This window comes from Narcine bancroftii, chromosome 4 (assembly GCF_036971445.1).
Source record: "Narcine bancroftii isolate sNarBan1 chromosome 4, sNarBan1.hap1, whole genome shotgun sequence".
Classification (NCBI taxonomy): Eukaryota; Metazoa; Chordata; class Chondrichthyes; order Torpediniformes; family Narcinidae; genus Narcine; species Narcine bancroftii.
In genome coordinates, this window is record NC_091472.1 from 118,204,263 (window position 1) to 118,226,265 (window position 22,003).

Sequence of the window (22,003 nt, forward strand, 5' to 3'; positions counted from 1 at the left end):
CTCTACCGGCATCACCTACAGCTCCTAGAACGCTTCCACCAGCGTTGTCTCTGCTCCATCCTCAAAATTCATTGGAGCGACTTCATCCCTAACATCGAAGTACTCGAGCGGGCAGAGGCCGACAGCATCGAGTCCACGCTGCTGAAGATCCAGCTGCGCTGGGTGGGTCACGTCTCCAGAATGGAGGACCATTGCCTTCCCAAGATCGTGTTATATGGCGAGCTCTCCACCGGCCACCGTGACAGAGGTGCACCAAAGAAGAGGTACAAGGACTGCCTAAAGAAATCTCTTGGTGCCTGCCACATTGACCACCGCCAGTGGGCTGATATCGCCTCAAACCATGCATCTTGGCGCCTCACAGTTCGGCGGGCAGCAACCTCCTTTGAAGAAGACCGCAGAGCCCACCTCACTGACAAAAGACAAAGGAGGAAAAACCCAACACCCAACCCCAACCAACCAATTTTCCCCTGCAACCGCTGCAACCCTTTTACCCCCTCCATAAATCTTCTTCCGCGAAGCCAAGCCAAAAGAAAAGATATATGAAAGAGATGCATAGGGTTCCCAAATTAAAATAAAATGATCATGTAATGGGGCTCAAACTGATGGGATAGGTAAAAGGATTTCCTGTCTACAATTAAGTTGCAAGTCAAAAAACTGCAGATCCTGGATATCTAAAATAAAAATGGAAAATGCTGGAAATACTCAGTTGGTCAGGGTGCTTCTGTGGGAAGAAAAACAGAGTTAATGTTTCTGGTCAAAGCCCCTTTATCAGAACAGGGAAGGAGAGGAAGAAAGCTTAGGTTGCAGGGAAGTGGGATGGTTCTTGTCATGTTCAACTGAGATAACCATGGGAAAATGTTTTCTGGACAATGAGTGCTTCCGATTGAGAACAGAGACAAAAAAATGTAAGAGTTGTGAAATACAGAACAGGAAGATTTTCTCCACTTCCAGATGAAAAAACAGGAAAATACTCAAGCAAGCTGAGACAAATTTTAGATGGATGACTGATATAGAGAGGCATGAAATTATGTCCAACAATGAGTCCAGAAAGGTTGCAATATTCCTAAGTGAAAGATGAGGTGTTGTTTCTCAAGCTTTCATTAGGTCTCATTGCAATGGTGTAGGAGACTATGGACCAGTAGGTCTGGTGGAATAATCCAGGTTTATTCTTTAATTTTGTCTCTAATTTTTTTTTTACATGCTATGCCTTTGATTAAATATTGATAAATCTATTTTATATGTTTAGTAATTTTTAAATTTATAACTAGACATGACTTATAATGTGTTCTGCGCAATTATAAATCAAACTTTTCCCTGTTTTATTTTATACTTTATGAAATTTTAGGAAATACAATACCAAGGAAAAATACCAAGTTAGCATTTTGCTCCATGGCATCCATCCTGACACATGTCAAGCTCTCAGTGATTTAAGTACAAAATAGATCTTTCATCAAATAATGCAAGATAAGCTGTTATTTCCAAAGTGCTTTAGTTCTAGAAATAACTCCAATAAGGTTGAACAGCAAGAAAGCAGCCTGGGTCCAATAACTGAGTCTGTCTCAAAGGATCTGAAAGAGAAGTGCAGGTTAGTAACACTGTCCTTTATTGAGCTAAACAAGATGGTGACCCATCTGGGATTATAAAGCTGACTTGACATTTTGTCATTTAATGTAAAACCAAAAGTACTAAATAAAAAGATGTCAAATGTCATTATAAAGTTGAATGGAAACAAAGGTTGTTTGAAATAAATCGCTCATTTTATACGTCCAATAAAATGATTTGCACATGATAGAAGTGAATACAAGTTTATATAAGCTTGGACCATTTATTGACTAAACCCACCATAGAGTATAGGTCATTCCCACTCCACAATCCAAATGATTTTACAATTAAACCAAGACTGCATTTACCATACTTAGCAATATGCCAATCTTTACCACTTCAGACCAATTCTGAAACTATAATTTGGAATCTGAACCCATTCCAAATCAAAGTCTAGGCTTGTACACTAGAACCAGACTACAATTTTTTGCCACCAGTACAAAATGGAGAGCTTGGCACCATTGTTGTAATGTGCTCTACATTAAGAACCTAAGGACCATTTCTGTAAAGCAAGTGGATTGGGTTTCAGCAAAGTACCACTGTTTTTAGTTGGGAGTGTGCTATTATTATTGCATACAGTATTTCCTTCATAATGACATTATATTACAATCTTATGGAATGCAAGTCATAATTCTGTTGGTGCTTGACTTGCAAAAGTGCATGCAGTACTCTGCAAATGCTGTATTTAACTGAATGTGATGTCTGACTAAAGGAAAAATATTATAGCATGAGTTATAGGTCACAGATACAGAATTAATTGTTTAAAAATGAAAAGATGTTGGAGGTCCTCTTTGTAGCCTGTCTGAGTTAAAAACAATTAATCCCTTGGTTTATTTTAGCCACTGGTTTTTGCATGGTTTTTGAAGGCATGGGATTTTGGCCTTGGCATACAAACCTTATTAAATAGCAAAAGAGCAAGATACCCCACAAGGTAAACCATATGTTGTTTTTTTCCTCAATGTCTTGAAGTGATCTTGTGTATGTTTCTTTAAAATCTAATTTATAAAGTTGGAAAAATGAGCTTTTTTTGGGCAGGGTGAGATGTGGAGTGGAGAGTTTAATGTTATTTTGAGAAATCACACATGGCCTGTGTTTCAAGTTACTTGGGGACCTAGGGGATGATTACCATTAATGAGAAAAGATTTCAGATTTATTGTACATACATGACATCACATACCACTGTGAGATTCTTTTTCCAAATTAGCCTTTGCCCCTGTGTCCAGCTTGAAAGGAATATCTGCTCTATTTGCTTGGAATGGTACCGTCCACTTCTGCTCAACTCTGTTCCCACTTGGCTGTTCAGTGTGTTTGTTTGAAATCTTCCTGTGCTTCCATGCCCATGAAGAATGTATCACTGAGGGCAGTTTCTTCTATAGTGTGCACGCTTGCACTTCTGCTTTGTTTCCCTTTGGAAAAAATATTGCTTTGTATAATGACTCTGTCCTTTGCCTAGCCAATGGAAAAGTCTGTAAAAATGCAAAGGACAGAGTCATTATGCAAACCAATGTTTTATCCAAAGGGAAACAAAACAGAAGTGAAAGTGTGCACACTATAGAAGAAACTGCCCTCAGTGATACATTCTTCATTGTATTGCCTAGCCGATGGAAAAGTCTGTAAAAATGCAATGTTTTGGTGCACATTGAGTGTCACATCGTTTACAATTAAATGTCTCTCTGTCTTTGTTGTTTCATATGTCTTATTCTCTGTTTATGTGTGTGTCCCAACACCATGGCTACGGCTATGCCTTCATTTTCACTGGCCTTTGCACTCTCACCGAGGTTTTTCACATGCTGGAGAGCTATTCACTGGAATAGCATATTTTCATCACTCCATCTCACATAGCAACTTCCTTCTCACTTTCTTGTCAATAATTCCATAGAACAATTACAGCAAAGAAACAGACCACTTCAGCCTCTCTAGTCTGTGCTGAACCACTTTTTCTTGCCTAGTCTCTCTGAACTGCGCTCAGTCTATAGCCCTCCATACCTCTCCCATCCATATACCTGTTCAAATTTCCCTTAAATGTTTTTTCAGTATTTTATTTTAGTTTTCACAGACTTACAAAATCCAATAAACAAAGCCACTCATGTACATATGCATACGCAAAGTCCATATTTATCCAAAGACCCCACCCACCACAGCAAATACATTCCAAAAACTTATCTCGATACCATTTATCATGGGCCACACAACCCCTATCAGCATCTGTAATGAAAAAAACACACAATGGCAGCATAATTCAAAGAAAACATTAATTTCCCTTAAACCTTAAAATCAAGCCTGCATCTACCACTTCAGGTGGAAGCTTGTTCCTCACTCAAAAAGTTCCCCTTCATGTTCCCCCTGAACTTTAACCCTTTTCACCTTTAACTCACATCCTTTTGTCTGGATCTCACCCACCCTCAATGGAAAACACCTATCTACATTTATCTTTCTATCCCCATTATAATTATCCATCATTCTTCTAGTTCCCTGTAACTCTCCTTAACGTCTGGGCAGCATCTTAGTAAATCTTCTCTTCACACTCTCTATCTTATTGATAACCTTCCTGTAGCTAGATGACCAAAACTACGCACAATACTCCAAATTGGCCCCACCGATGTCTTATACAACTTTAACATCCCAACTCCTGTACTCAATATTTTTTATTTATGAAGACCCACATGCCAAAAGCTCTCTTTACAACCCTATCTACCTGTGACACCACTTTCAGGGAATTATGTATCTGTATTCCTAGATCCCTCTGTTCTTCTGCACTCTTCAGTGCCCTACCATTTACTGTGTATGTCCTTTCTTGGCTTGTCCTTCCAAAAGGCAACACCTAGAACATGTCTGCATTAAATTCCATCTGCCATCTTTCAATCCTCTTTACCAGCTGGTTTGGATCCCTCTACAAGCTTTGAAAACCTTTTTCACTGTCCACAACACTTCCAATTTACCACATTGTTATGTCCAGATGACAAACAACAATGATTCCAATACCGATCCCTGAGTCACAGGCCTCCAGTCTGAGAAGCAATCATCCACCACTATTCTTTGGCTTCTCCCATCCAGCCATTTTCAAATCCAATTCACTACTTCACAAAGAATACCTACGTTTGAACTTTCCTGATTAACCTTCCATATAGGACCTTATCAAAGGCCTTACTAAAGTCATGTGGACAACGTCCACAGTCTTCCCTTTGTCAACTTTCCTGGTAACCTTAAAAAACTACCATGCATAAAGCCATGTTGACTATTCCTAATTAGTCCATAGTTATCCACATAATTGTATATCCAATCTCTGAGAATAACTTTTAATAATTTACCTCCTACTGATGTCAGACTCATCAGCCTATAATTTCCAGGGTTACTTTTGGAGCCTTTTTAAAATGATGGAACAACATGAGCTATGCTCCAATCCTCTGGCAGCATACCCGTGGCTAAGGACACTTTAAATATTTCTGTCAGAGTCCCTGCGATTTCTACACTAGCCTCCCTCAAGGTCCAAGGGAATATTTTGTCAAGCCCTGGGGATTTATCCACCTTTATTTGCTTTAAAATAGCAAGAACCTCCTCTTGATATAGGTTTGATGACCTCACTGCTTGTCTTCTTTACTTCCCATGACACTATTCCCATTTCCTGAGTGAATACTGAGGGGGAAAGATTTTTTTTGAATATTTTGTTTTTTCCCATAAATATACAAATCAAAATTTTCCATTTTCAAGATATATAAATTACATTTATCTATCTATCTATCTATCTTTATCTATCTATATATGTGTGTGGAAAATACATATATAATACTTACAAAACACCAAATCCTGCCCCCCCCCCCCCCCACAACCCCCTTCACATTAAAAATCCGTACACTGGGTTAAAAAATAAAGCTTTCATTGAGGAGATCATATATTTTTATAATAGTAACACCTTTTTAACTTTTTTAAAATTTATATTTGGGCCTCTATATAATCCAAATATTGCTATATTTTTATAAATGTCATATTTGTTGTTTAGAATATGTGATTTTTTTTCCCATAGATATACAACTGTTCATCTCCGTCTTCCATTGTGTTATCTGTAGAGGCGAGTCGGATTTCTAAGTAATTGCAATATATTTCTTAGCCACAGCTAAAGCAGTTTTAACAAATTAAATTTGGAATTAATTTAGTTTATGACTTATTTCGATAAAGTTTCCCAAACGATAAAGCTCTGGGTCATCCACAAAGGCTGCCCTTGTTATCCTTGTTAGTATTTCAGTAATATCCTGCCAGAAAAGACTAACCTTCACACATGACCACATACCATGTACTATTCCTATTTCCGATACATCACCCATATTTCCGATTTTGATTTCTGTGGAGTCAGGTATAATTATATTGTACTATCATGCTATCCAAACACCAATCAGACCAGCATCTTTCCATTATTGCAATTCCAAATTCCCACTCCCAACTCTTTCTTGATCACTGTAAACCTAGTTTTGCACTTGCACTTTGCAGAGCAAAGTATATTTTAGATTTAAATTTAGGTGTATTCCCCTGCCAAATTGTTCATTCCATCTCACTAATTTTAGGTGGAACAAGTTTGGTCCCCATCTTTCTCTTCGGAATGATCTTAATTGGAGAAAGCAAAAGTCCCATGAGCTACTTTATACTTACTTCTTAATTGTTCAAAAGACACAAGAGACCCATATAACAATCATCAACATCTCATTCCTTTGTCATACCATGAATTCAATATTTTGTTTCCTCGATTCATAGACAGTAGCACATTTTCTCTGCTTTTTTCCGATACATTCTTTCATTTCTTGCCATATTCTAATCATATGGGATTATCCATTTTTTTGTTATTGACTTATAAACAAAGTCCTTCAATATTGTCTAGTCTTTTATTGAATTCAGTCCTATTTGAATCCACACAGGGGGACTGTTTTCATCAAAAAAAGATTATTACAAATCTTGCTTGTGCTGATAGATAATACTTCTTGAAATCTGGGAGTCTAAGTCCTCCCAATTTATAGTCCCATGTTAACTTTTCCAATGCAATTCTTGGTACTTTGTTATATAATGATGTAATAACTTAAAGAAAGTTTTTATTAGTGCAATAGGCAATGATTGAAAGAGATACTCGGCTCGGCATTCGTGGTAGTCTTGGCATTCCCTTCATTTTATATAATTTATCTTAATCTTTTTCTAGTTTTTTTCTATTTTACAGGTGTAATTAAGCTTATATAAATTCTGTAAATTATTATCTGTCATTATTCCTAAGTAGCCACTTTCAGGTGCAATCACTCCAAGAATGTGCCTGCAGAAGAAGCTTCGGGTGTGTTCGTATAGACGTTCAGGTGGCAGCACTGAAGGCACTGTTTGGGCACCTGAAAGGGCCGGCTGCAGGAGAGGTGCCTTGGAGCGAACGCTGGCTCCTGTCTACTGTGGCCGTAGTCCCACCCGCTGTCAGGGCTGGGGAAGCCGGTGTGGGTCATCAGGGCTGGGGCAGCTGGCGGGGAACGACAGAGCTTGGGCGGCTGGTGGGGAACGACAGGGCTGGGGCAGCCAGTGCAGGGAGAATGTCGTGGCTGGCGCAGCGGTAACGTCGGGGCAGGGGCGGCTGGTGCAGGGGGACATCAGTGCAGGGGCGGCCGGTGCAGGGGGAATGTCAGGACGGGTGGCTGGCATGGGACGTCGGGGCTGGGGCGGCCGGCACAGCGGGACTACAGGGTAGGGGCGGCTGGGTGATTGACATCAGCCTGCCTCCTAGCAGCTGCTTTTAGGTGCCTCGGGGGACTGTTCAGATGCGGAGATTATACCTCCCCGAGGAGGATTGGGTGAGTACTCAGGGCTGGGTTTTGCACTTTCAGGTGGCCTCCCAACAGCCGCATTCGGGTAGAATATGCAGTTTTATGTCGGGGTATTCTGGCCACCTGAAAGAGGCTAGTATTTAATTCCATCTTCCATTTAAATCTACTACCTTTTTGGTATCATGATCAAAGTTTTGCATTAGCATTATCTCACTTTTATCCATATTTATTTTATATCCTGATATGATTTTATGTTCTTCCTGTCTAACTCAAGCCCTTAATATCTGGATCTCTTCTCATAATCTCCACCAGAGGTTCAATAGCTAGGATAAATAATTCTGGAGATAGAGAACACCCCTGTCTACTAGATCTACTCAAGGGAAAAATAGATGACATTTGGTTATTAGATATAATTTTACATTGTGGCTTAAATTTTCTACCTTCACCAAATTTTTGCAATGTTTTATATAAGACCATTCTAGTTGGTCAAATGCCTTTTCTGCATCTAAATAAATAGTTATGTTCTGGTTCAACTTTGGTTTTGCCATGTGTATTATATTGAAGAATGTACCTAGACTATCTGAAGAATATCTTCCTTTTATAAATCACACCTGACCTGGATGCATTAATTTTGGTAAAAACTCACCCAGTCTGTTGGCTCGAGCCTTTGCTAGAATTTTATAATCTGCATTCAGGAGTGATAATAGTCTGTATGATGAGGTTTTTAATGAGTCTCTACCTTTCTTCAGTAGCACTGTAATTATAGCAGTTGAAATAGTTTCCGGGAGGGTCTGGGTCTCCACTGGCTGGTCTAACACATCCATCAGCAGAGGCATCAACAAATCTTTAAATTGTCTATAGAACTCAGGAGGGAACCCATCTTCTCCCGGGGATTTATTAGCTTGTAAAGTACCCAGAGCTTTCTCTATTACTTGTAAAAGGTGCATCTAAATCATCTTTTTTCTCTCTTTTATAGGAAGTTCAACATATGTTAAAAATTCTTGCATCTCGTTTTCATCTCCTACTAATCCTGATTTGCATAGTTTCATATAGTTTGTCTAAATGTATTTTTTTAAATTATATGTTATAGTATCAGCTTTTGTTTCTATTGCATTTATCATTCTGGATGCCTCCTCCTTTAACCTGCCAAGATAACACTTTATGTGCCTGTTCTCTCAGTTCATAATATTTTTGTTTAGTTTTTAATATCATTTTTTCCATTCTATATGTTTGTAGATTTTTGTAACTTTCTGTTGTTTAATATTCTATATTTTTCTTGTGTTCTTGATATCTGATATTATTTTTCCAATGTTATATCCTTCTCTTGACCTTCTAAGTCTCTTGCATATTCTCTCAAGATTTTTAGTATAAGAAATATTTTTCCCCTCAGATAAGCTTGAAGCGTATCCCATATTAGCAAATGTCTTTTTCAATCTTTTTATTATTATTATAATTTATAAACACATACAGTTCAAAGAGATATAAAAAAAATACATAGTAAGTAATGAATTCTTTGGCTTGGCTTCGCGGACGAAGATTTATGGAGGGGGTAAAAAGTCCACGTCAGCTGCAGGCTCGTTTGTGGCTGACAAGTCCGATGCGGGACAGGCAGACACGATTGCAGCGGTTGCAAGGGAAAATTGGTTGGTTGGGGTTGGGTGTTGGATTTTTCCTCCTTTGCCTTTTGTCAGTGAGGTGGGCTCTGCGGTCTTCTTCAAAGGAGGTTGCTGCCCGCCAAACTGTGAGGCGCCAAGATGCACGGTTTGAGGCGTTATCAGCCCACTGGCGGTGGTCAATGTGGCAGGCACCAAGAGATTTCTTTAGGCAGTCCTTGTACCTTTTCTTTGGTGCACCTCTGTCACGGTGGCCAGTGGAGAGCTCGCCATATAACAGGATCTTGGGAAGGCGATGGTCCTCCATCTGGAGACATGACCCATCCAGCGCAGCTGGATCTTCAGCAGCGTGGACTCGATGCTGTCGACCTCTGCCATCTCGAGTACTTCCTAAAAAGTAATGAATTAATACAGAGATATTAAACAATAATATTACAGAATAAAAATATATCATTAAAAAAAATTTTTTGATCAGTTTAGGGTGTGAACTATCTCTAAAAAAAAGATATAATTAATAACAATATATGAAAAAAGAGAAAAAACCCCAAAAAAGAAGAAAAAAACAAATCTGAATTAAAAAAAACTTTTTAAAAAAAATTAAAAAAAAACCTACAGATATAGCTAAACCACGCCGATCACTCTGATCTCATCTTACAGCCCAATTATCATACATAATCATAGAAAGAAAACAGAGCCAGATCAACTCACCACAAATGAAAATATTGAATAAATGGTCACCAGGTTAACTCAAACTTAGAAGGGGATTCATAGACAGAGTTTCTAATTTTCTCTAAATTTAAACATAGTATAGTTTGGGTAAACCATTGGAAAACAGTGGGAGGATTAACCTCTTTCCAATTCAATAGTATAGATCTAGCCATTAGTGTAAGAAAAGCAATCATACGATCCGCAGGAAGAGATAAATAAGTCAAATCTATCATAGGTAATCCAAAAATTGCAGTAATGGGATGTGGTTGTAAATCAATATTCAAAACAGTAGATATAATGGAAAAAATTTCCTATCAATAATTCTGTAAAGAGGGACAGGACCAAAACATATGTGTAAGGGAAGCTATTTCCAATTGACATTTATCACATATAGGATCGATATGAGAATAAAAGCGATGGAGTTTATCTTTAGACATATGAGCTCTATGAACAACTTTAAACTGTATTAGTGAATGTTTTGCACATAGAGAAGAAGAGTTTACCAGTCGCAGAATTTTATTCCAATTTTCATTAGAAATATGAAGGTTGAGTTCTCCAGGTGGCGCTCATGGAGTGAACACGTTTTGGTTTTTGCTCCATAAAATATACTATTTTTAACCTGTATCCACCTTTGAACTAACTTCACAGAAGTCAGAAAGATCTTTATTATTTCTCTAATTATACTTGAGTCTGAAAATTTTGAAGAAATGACTAAAGGAAAAGCTACACGAGCTAAAACCCGGGCAGAAGAAGGTAACGGCCGAGAGAAGAAACAACCAGACATTAAACTAAGTGAGATGACCTTCACTGACTTTTTAAAATTCTTTCGTGATGAATTCAAAGATGTTTGTCGCAAAAAAGACCTAGCTGAACTTCGTACAGCTTTAATTGCCTCAGAAGCTGAAACCAAAAAACAACATACCTTAATTGCAGCTCTTCAAACTGAAGTTCAACAAAAAGAGATTAGACTGACTGAGGTCGAACAGAAACTTTCCAAAGCAATTAAACAACTAGAAGCGCTCCAGCTGAAAAGCATTGATTCAGAGAACCGTTCCAGAAGACAAAATATTCATTTGGTTGGAATTCCTGAAGGCATTGAGAAAGGAGATCTCCTGACGTTTTTTGCCGAGCTTTTAAAAGAAGCATACCCATCCGAATTCCCTGCTGATCCACCGCTACTTGATAGAGTACATCGCATCTGGAACCGAAATGCTGAAGCTTCCAAACCCAGAGTGGTGATGGTCCGTATGCATTACGTGAGTACAAAGGATAGATTGATTCGTACAGCCAGAAGACTTGGAAATGTGACTGTTCGTGGCTTTAGTCTAAGAGCCTATGAAGATTTTAGTCCGGAGGTAGTACGCGCTCGAAGACTGTTTAAAGATCTGATGTCCGAATGTTTTGAGAAGAAACTGAAACCTGCGCTCCTGTATCCTGCGAGGCTCAGGATTTCTCCGGAGAACCAAGCTCGTCAAATATTCGACTCCGTGTCTGCAGCACGGAACTACCTGTCGGCTAATTTCCCGTCTAGCGCGACCTCTCAGCCCGAGTGACCGATAAAAAACGCGGTAGATATCGGTCTTTTTCAGGTTAATAGTCAGATTCTGATTTCTGACCATTCGAAAAGTAATAGATCATTATAGCTCTAATTATCCTGTTCATCTTTAACACATTTTTATATATTTTCTTTCTCCTCTGTGAGAAATTTTTTTTTAATATATAAGTGTATGTTTAATTTTATATTAATCTATACTAATAATATGATTATATTCTTTACTATTTTATTTCTGAATTACTGAAAATGGCGATTTTTTATTTTTTGTTTATTAAAACTTTTCATGGTTTTTTTTTACATTCGCCATTTTCTCTTTGTCTTTCTTCATAAACTAATTTTAAAATGATTTAACTCTTTATTACTTTGTTCTATCAGTAGGTACTACACAATTACGATTTTTCTTTTATTTTTAAATATTTTTCTTTCAATATTTAGTATTTGATTTTAGCTTGAGTTATTCTTTTTATAAGTTTAGATGGTGGATCTTATCTTAATATTTTGGAGCTGCCGTCTGAAGACATGGGGGTAGGTTTAGTATTATCTCTTCTTTTTTCTCTGATCACTCTCTGGTCAGATGGGGGGCTTTGTGGGTGGGGGGTGGGTTTTGTTTTTCCTTCAGGGGTTTTTATGTTTCATTTTCTTTTGCTTTTTCTTGATTTTTCTTTTAGAACTACAGATATGGCTGACACGTCGTCATTTCCGGTCCTTCCTTATATCTTAATTCTTCTTCCGGGTGCATGGGTCCCTGCTTTGGTTAACCCTTTATATACTGGAGGGTTGACCTAAGTAATGGATCAAAACATTCATTTTGTCTCTTGGAATGCTAATGGTCTAAACAACATGTTTAAAAGGAGGAAGGTCTTTAAAGTATTCCAGAGACTGAAAGCACAGATTATTTTTTTACAGGAGACTCATGTGAGGAAGGAGGATAATCTGCATTTTTTTAAATCTTGGAAAGGCCCACAATTTCATGCCAACTCATGCTCTAAGACTTGAGGTGTATCTATTTTTATTGATCCCTCTATTACATTTGTTCAACATGACATCACTGTAGACCCTAACGGCAGATTTTATTGGTTACTGGGTTATTATTCAATATTAAGGTTGTCATGGTTAATGTTTATGCCCCGAATGTAGATCACCCTGAGTTTTTTAGATCTTTGTTTACTATTTTACCCAATCTAAATGAATATCATTTAATAATGGGTGGGGATTCTAACTGTTGTCTGAATCCCCTGCTAGATAGGTCGAAACCTTCACAGCTCCTACCGAATAAATCGGCTACATATATTAACTCTTTCCTTACTAACTCTGGAGCCGTTGATATTTGGAGATTTCTTCACCCGACAGATAAAGAGTTTTCCTTTTTTTCTCATGTATACCATTCATACTCGAGAATTGATCACTTTTTTATTGATTCACGTTTTATTCCACTTGTAACTGCTTGTAAGTATGACATTATAGCCATTTCGGATCACTCTCCATTACAACTCTCTCTTAAATTCAAAGACTCTGTTTCTACTATTAAGCACTGGCGTTTTGATGTTACATTATTGCAAGATTTAGACTTTGTTAAATTTATGAAAGAACAAATTAACTTTTTCTTTTCAACAAATTACACTACGGAAATTTCTTAAGGAATATTGTGGGATACATTCAAGGCTTATATTCGTGGTCAAATTATTTCTTACTCAGTAGCTTTGAAGAAATGCATCAAAAACAAGATACATCTATTGGTTGAGAAGATTAAAGACATTGATAAGAAATATGTGACTGATCCTACTGAAGAACTTTACAAACAAAGAATTGAACTGCAGATGGAATATAATTTGTTACTTACATCTTCGATTGAAAACCAGCTAATTAGATCTAAATCTGATTTTTATGTGCATAGTGAGAAATCACTATGCACAGAAAACTGTTGGCTAATCATCTGAAGAATATTTCAGCTAGACGCCAAATTGTGGAGATTCGCAAACAGAATGGAGAACTGACTGTTAACCAGGAAGAGATAAATCAATCTTTCCAAAATTTTTATACATCCTTATATAGTACAGAATCCCCTCAAGACCTTAGTAATATGTTTAATTTTTTAGAACATTTGAAATTCCCAAAAGTATTACCTCAAGATAACTTAGAATTAAGTAAACCCATTACAGATTTGGAGATCAATAATACTATTTTCTCACTGAACTCGGGGAAAGCACCAGGTCCCGATGGATATTCTGTGGAATTTTATAAAGCTTTTTCTTCTACTCTCTCTCCCTGGTTGATTAAGATGTTTGATGAATCTATCACATTGGGTAAACTACCACAATCATTTTACAGAGCTACGATTTCTCTAATTTTGAAAAAAAATAAAGACCCGACCGAATGTTCTTCTTATAGACCTATTTCTTTGTTGAATGTTGATTCTAAGATCTTCTCTAAAATTCTAGCGACAAGGCTAGAGAAGATATTACCATATATTATCTCTGAAGACCAGACTGGATTCATTAAAAATCGTTATTCCTCCTTTAATATTAGAAGATTGATGAATATTATTTACACTCCTTCACATAAGTCTTCAGAATGTGTTATTTCACTAGATGCTGAGAAGGCCTTCGATAGAGTAGAATGGCCTTATTTACAGTTCTTGAAAAATTTAATTTTAGTCCGATATTTATATCTTGGATTAAACTTCTTTATAATTCCCCAGTTGCCTCGGTTTTTACTAATACCCAAAGATCGCCATATTTTCGATTATTTCGGGGCACCAGGCAAGGGTGCCCCCTTAGCCCTTTATTATTTAACTTAGCTTTAGAACCTTTGGCAATTGCTATCAGAGAAGCACCCAATTTTACTGGTATTATTCGTTGCAGGGATATTCATAAAGTATCACTATATGCAGATGATTTATTGTTATATATTTCCAATCCTGAAAATTCTATTCCTGCAGTTTTATCTTTATTAGCCCAATTTAGTAATTTTTCGGGATATAAACTGAATTTAAATAAAAGTGAATTATTCCCTTTTAATGGATGGGTCCCTATTTATGATAGTTTACCTTTTAAAATAGCTAGAGACCATTTTACATATTAGCAAATGTCAGTGAAAGAAAGATTGTTTTCACAAAATATTTCTATCTGTCTCTTAATAAATTCACAAAAATCCTTTCTCTTTAATAATGTAGCATTAAGGTGCCATCTATACTTTCTTGATTTTCCATTACCGTAATAGTTAAATTTAACAGCGAGTGGTCTGATAAATCTTGCCAAGTACTCTGTTTTTACCACTCTACTTTCTAGCTGGGCAGACGTTAAAATTGAGTCAATCGTTGTATGTGAATCATGTACCTTTAAGTAGAATGAATGGACTCTTTCTAAGGAGTTGAGTTTCCTCCATATATCAATTAAATTTCTTCTCTCTTTGGCTTGGCTTCGCGGACGAAGATTTATGGAGGGGGTAAGAAGTCCACGTCAGCTGCAGGCTCGTTTGTGGCTGACAAGTCCGATGCGGGACAGGCAGACACGGTTGCAGCGGTTGCAGGGGAAAATTGGTTGGTTGGGGTTGGGTGTTGGGTTTTTCCTCCTTTGCCTTTTGTCATAAATGGCAATATTGTTTTTGCTGCTTTCGCCCTTGTCATTGATCTCACTGATTTATCCAATTTTGGATCTAAACAAAAATTGAAATCTCCTCCAATCAATATATTTTGTCTTCCCTTTGTGGTTTGTAAAACAAAATCCTTCATAAAAACTTCAATATCATAATTTTGGGTGTAAATATTCATAAGTGTCCATGATTCTGCATAAATTTTGCAGTGTGTCATTACAAATCCTCCAGCTTAATTGGTTAAAGTCTCTTCTATTATTATTGGTGTATTTTTATTAATTAAAATCACTGCACCTCTTGCTTCTGATCCAAGTGAAGATGATATTAGTTGCCACACCCATCCACTTTTTAATTTTCATGTTCCAATTTGGTAAGATGTGTTTCTTGTAAAAAGATGATTTCTGCCTTTAATTATTTTAGGTATGCCAAGACCAATTTTCTATTCACCATCCCTCTAATTCCAATAACATAAAACGAGTAAATTTTAATGTTCTATCTATGTTCTTCTTTAAATAATATTTTAACAGTAAAATCTCATTGACTCTAAATAATGAAGTGATCCTTCCCCTTTAAGAAATACACACAATGTTCCTGCCCTGATGGTGATGTATACGTAGAGCCCTGAAAACCCGCGAAAAAAGCCCACGGATTCAAGGAAGAAGAACCCCTCCCTTTAATGCCATTTTTTTTGCTACGCCTTTCTAGGCGCCATTCTTCCCCCCTTAGACCAGATTCTCCACCCTGCTACTACTTTTCCCAGATAGTTTTCCCCCTTACTGAGCTCTCCTTGAGCATTTCTATCACTTTAAAACAATAAATATAAGATGGTTTAGTAAAAATTTTTAAAAATACAACTTTTACTTTGTTCCATTATATTTTCACAATCTTCTCCCTTGGCAACATTGATTTTTTTTCTTTATAAACTTTGTAGAACGTCTTCCATCTCATTCTGTTCTTGAAAAATCACTGGTTCCTTTCCGCTACCTCGATCCTCTGTCGTGGGATATATAATTGAGTATTTAATTTTTTAGCACCTAGTTGTTCTCAAATCTTGAAATTCTTTGTTTAATCAAGATCAGACTAAAATCTTGAATAAATAGTACCTTTTCATGATCAAATTCAGGTGGGCCTTTATTCTGTTTAAAGTAATCATATGCTGCTCCCAGAATTATCTCCCATTCTCAGTAGCTTAAAAGTCCCACCAAAACTAGCCTTGGTCTCTGATTGCCAGCTCTTCTCAGTCTGAGTGTTCTGGGGGCTTCTTCCAACACTTGTGGGATCCATTTTTGGAAAAGGTTCACCTGGTCTCTTCCCTCGATTCCTTCCTTTAGTCCAATAATTCGGACATTATTTTGTTGACTAAAGTTCTCCAAGTGGCCAGTTATGTCAAGCAGTCTTTGTTTAATCAGAGAAAACCTCGAGAACTATAAATGCAATTAATTCAAATACGGGCTGGATCTCCAATAAACCAAAGGACATAAATGAAGCTTTTAAACAATTTTATATGATCTTGTACAAATCTCAATCAGTGGGGGATTTGAATGAAATAGTGTTTCCTGTCACAATTGGACCTTCTAAATTTGAATTTAGAAGAACGGGGGGGGGGGGGGGGAGTGGAGGTTTAATCAAGTTGAGATAGGGGAAGATTTGTTATCCTTTCAAGTTAATAACCCTCAGGGGAAGATAGGTTCCCACCCAATTTTTATAAATAATTTAAAGATTAATTGATACCTCTATTTATGGAGGTTCTAGATCAAGCAGTGGCAACCTGTACTCTCCCGGAGTCCTTCTCAACAGCAATTAGTGATTCCCAAAAAAGATAGGGACCCATTGAAACCGTCAATCATATAGGCCAATTGAATACACACTATAAGATCATTGCTAAAGCTCTGGCAAATAGATTGGCAGTGTATTTCCCTAAATTAATAAATGTAGATCAGACAGGTTTCGTACAGAAGAGGCAGTCAGCGGAGAATGTTAGCAGACTGCTCAGTATTATCCATCTGTCACAAACAAGAGATAAATGGAGTGTCGCTCTGGCTCTAGATGCAGAAAAAGCTTTCAACAGACTGGAATGGGAATTTATTTAAAGTTTTGGGAAAATTTGGACTAGGAGTTATTTATTAATTGGGTTAAAAAGTGCTCAATATTATTAGCCTAAAGTGAAAGTAATCACTAATGGCCAAATCTCATCAGTGTTCCCATTGTCCAGATCTAGTAGACAAGGTTGTCTATTATCTCCAGCCCTTTTTGTCCTGGCTATCGAACCATTAGTGGAATCTATCTGCCAAGATCCAGACAGATAAGGCTTCAGGGTTAACCAAGAAGAACACAAAACAATCTATTTGTTGATGATTTTCTGATATATCTTATAGACCCAGTGAGTTCATTACAAACATTGCAGTCTAAATTGGAATTTTTCAGTACTTTCTTGGGCTATAAAGTTAATTGAGATAAACACAAAGTTATGCCACTTATGGTGGGAATTATGATCATGTTAAAGGAGACTCTCAATTTAAGTGGCCACTTAATGGGATAAAATATTTAGGTATTAAGATGCACAATAACTTAAATAATTTATATAAGCTGAATTATCTTCCCCTGCTTCGGAAAATTTATGAAAATTTAAATAAATGGATAGCTCTTCCAATTACTCTGGAAGGGTCAATTGTATTAAAATGAATATATTGCCTAAATTACAATATCTTTTCCCAAACCTACCTGTTTTAGTGCCACAATCATTCTTTAAGAATTTAAATAAATATATTAGGAAGCATCTGTGGAAGGGTAAGTTTCCCAGAGTTTCTATTAATAAATTAACATGGAATTATGAATTGGGAGGATTAAAGCTCTCAGATTTAAAAAAAAACATTATTGAACAACCCAAATGAAGTTCATCACCTCCCACTTTGATGGAGGAAGCAAGTCTTCTTGGGTAAAATTGGAACTGCATAAGTTTGGTGGGAAAATAGCAGAAAATTTTATATATAAATGGAATTTTAAATTACTATTTGGTCCTAAGGAAGCCCTGTTACTAAAACATATTACAATTTGGAATAAACACAATGATCAAATTGGTGTGGGGGAGGGGGGGTGCTCTCACCCAAAACACTCCTAGCTCAAAATAAATTAATTCTGTTAACAATTGATAATAAAATTCTACAAAATTGGTATCAGAGTGAGATCAAATATATCGAAGATTGTTTTGAGCAGGGACAATTTGTGACCTTTGAACAAATCAAGAATAAATTTGAAGTTTTAAATACATTCTTTTTCTGCAATCTTCAGATAAGATCTTATTTAAGGGATAAATTAGGACCAGCACTGACCTTACCACAATGTACTGAAATAGAGACTGGTTCAAAAGGGGATCACAAAGAAATTAATCTCAAAAATGTATTCCTTACTTTATGCGGAAGCCCATAAACAAGGACTAGATAAGTCAAGAGAGATTTGGGTATGGAAATTGATTGATTTTGCTCAAGTCTGATCTATTTTGGGACAGCATGAGCAATATAATTAATGTAAGGTATAGGTTGGTGCAATATATTTTTTTGTATTAGCTATACTTTACTGCAAAAATTAAATAAATTGAAATCTGAATTATCCAATTTATGTTTTTGTTATTGTCAAGATATAGGGACCTTTTTGCATTCGATCTGGTGAGATCCTTCTGTGAAGATGTGGGGAATCTCCTGGAACAAACTACCCTCAGGTGCCAGAATTGTTTTTATTGGGGAAATTAGCAGATACAATACCTAAAGTGAAGCTGTCAAAATATCAATTGAAATTTGTTAAACTCTCTTTACTTGGAAATCTGATTCCTAACTGAGTCTGACCTGCTGGAAGTCAGAAATGTCTCCCCAGGAGAAGATTACTTACAACCTGAGAAATAGTTACATATTTTTAAGAATATGGAACCTGTATTTAAGATATATGGGTGGGGGGGGTTAACCTTTGATGATTCCACCCCCCCGGAATCCAATACCACTATCTCCAGTATTCCTAGTGATGTCTATGTCAAGACATTTATCCCTTAAGGGAGAAAGTAAGCTCTGGATGAATCACATAATGTTTGATCTGTATGCAATTGATGCTTTTGGGAAACAAATTATTTTGTCACAACATATGGGAGAATTACCTCTTTTGTTTCTTTTTCCTTTGGGGTGGAGTCTTTCTCTTTTTTTGTTTTTTCTGTTTTCCATTTTTCTTTTAAAGATTGGCATGGTGTGTAATTTTGTATTTATAAACAATAGTGCAGAATTTGATTATTATGATAATGTATTGATTCTTCCTTCTTTGTATATCAACGTGTAGTTTGGTTTTGGTATTGTATATATCTGTAATGTTTCTTTGATTTTGTTTATTTTGTATCTCCATGTTGATTGAAAATCTTTTTTTTAAAAAAATGCAGTCCTTGTTTATCTGATTCTCATTCTTTGGCAGTTTTTTCCCCAAAGCATCGAGCTTTTCATGCATTTTCATCAATTCAATCTCTGCTCGACCCATTCTCTCCATCAGATCTTCAACAGTCTCTTTTATTTTGGTCATTTTTCCTGTCATATCTCTCATCACCATTTGAACACTTCTGAATCGATTACTCAAATTCTCCATTTTTTCCAGGATGATGCTCAATTCTTGACCTGCCTCCTCAGTTTTACCTGGTTCTGGTGGTCTCGTCGCAATTTTTGTCCAGCTTCCTTTCAGATTTTCACCCAATGTTCCTGGTTGAATATGATCCTCTTTAATCTTTGTTTTCAGCTGCTTTGGCTTTTTTGTGCTAATTTTATCCATTTTTGATTAAATAAATCTTGATTTTTCAAGTTTTGACTGTCTATTTAGTACTCTTCACAGTGAGCTCAACTAAAATATGTCTAAATCCTTCACATGGCCATGCCCCCAGGGAAAAAGAAAATTTAAGATCTCCCCATCTCATCCAGCTCCATACAAAGCCGACTACTCTGATCTTCAAGGGGACCAATTTTGTCCCTTACTCTCCTTTTGCTTTTAATATACCTGTAGAAACCCTTAGGATTTTCCTTCACATTGTCTGGAAAGCAACCTCATTTTGAGATATTTCTTGCATTTTTTTACTCAAGTACCTCATTTTCTCCATGCTGCCTTTACCTTTTATACACATCTTTCTTCTTCCGAATCAGATCCCCAATATCCCTCAAAGACCAAGGTTCCCAATATATGAGGGATATTTTCTGTATCTGGATATTAATGCACGTATGTAAATTTAAATAAAATATTACAAATAAAACAAGGTTCCCTATATCTTCTAACCTTGCCTTTGACCCTGACAGGAGCATACAGACTCTGTACTCTCAAAATTTCACCTTTGAAGCTCCTCCACTTACCTCGCACATCCTTTCTGGAAAACAACTTATCCCAGTCCACAGTCCTTTCTCATTTCCTCAAAATTGGCATTTCTCCAATTTAGAATTTCAATCAGAGGTCCAGACCTATCCTTCTCCATAATTAACTTGAAATTAATAGCATTATGATCACTGGACCCAAAATGTTCACATGCACAAACTTTTGTCACTAGTCCTGTCTCGTTCCCTAATATGAAATCCAGTATTGCACCCTCTCTAGTTGGTACCTCTACATTTTGGTACCTCTATATGTTGGTTTCAAAAATTTTCCTGAAAACATTTGAACACAACTCCGAACACAGATTGATTATGGATCATTGAATCTTGCAGAAATCCAAAATTGCATATTGTTGTTTCCAATTTCAAGTCCGTTTATTTAAAAAAAGTATCAAAGCTCTCTGCCTACAGTTGCGTGCATGAGTGAAATATGTACCTCTCAAATAACCTTGTCGAACTGGTCATCTGCCTCGGCAAAAACAAACATGTTGAAAACCTCTAGTGCTTAAGTTCCCACCACCATAAGCAGCAGTGCAATCTTCCATGCATCCTGTTTGCTATTGTCTTGAAGATATAGCATGAATCGTTGTTTGATCAACCACCATCATGGTTGAAATTCTCAGTCCAATTCACAGCGTCACACAGCTTTCCATTGTCTCCTACTGGTACCCACTCCTGGTACCATGTGATGCTTCTTCTATTGTGATAAAGAAACTTGGGTTCTTTTATATTTTGTTATCAACTCACTATCTCGTGGGACACATCCATGTTGTGCATCTAACCTAAGGTGGGATATTCTGTCTCTGACGGTCTCTATTGGTCAGAAGGATCACCAACTCCCAAACGCCACAATGACATTCACGACCGTCTCTGCAGGAACTCTTTTGCTTCTATTTGTATTGGTAGGAGGGTGCCAGACACTAATGCCATCTTTCTGTGACTGCCGCGAATCAAAAGTAAACAAATGTTATGTACTTATGCACATGGCAATAAAAGAACATGAAAATGATGTTGCTTTAGCTCTGTACCATAATGTCTCTTTGGCATTCTGCACTTTTGGACTGTGCAAATTTGTGTGAGGATCCCTAACTGGGCTGCTTGCAAAACAACCTCTAACCCTGCATCTTGATACGTGCTGCAATAATGTAGGAGTTTAGAAATGGTTATTATTTTAATTGTAGGAGTTTAGAAACAGTTATTATTTTAATGGTAGGAGTTCTGAAACAGTTATAGAAGGTAGAAAGAAAAAGCAAGGAAAAAGCTAAAATGTTCTTTGTGTAAAATGGCGCATGAAAAAGCAGAACAGAGTAAACAAGATAACAGAGGAATTTAAGCAGACAAAGAAATATGCACGTACACACACAAAGAGCTTGTTGAATAGGGGGTGGGGAAAGGAGGTGTGAGCACGGGATAAGAGAAAGTTGGAGTCAGTCAAGAGTCAGACGAATAGGGAAAAGTGCCAAACCAATCCAAGAAGGACAAACGTAAGACAAATGTAAAAGGGGGTGAAGTAAAAATTGTATAAAAACAAAGAGGCTTCCCGCCCTCGGGGTACTTTCCCAAGGTAAGGGGAGAGTACCCAACCTTGCAATGTTGCAAATATAAATAAATGTTCTTTGTTCTCAACTTTGTCTCGAGCACATTTTGTGAATGCAAAGCCACTTCTCACAACTTGGGGGATTGTCCGGGACCACATTCCCTCCACTGACTGGTGCTTGTCTGAAAGGGGGTTGGTGCACCCCGGCTGATTTAGCCGGACTCCTGGTCATCGAGTGT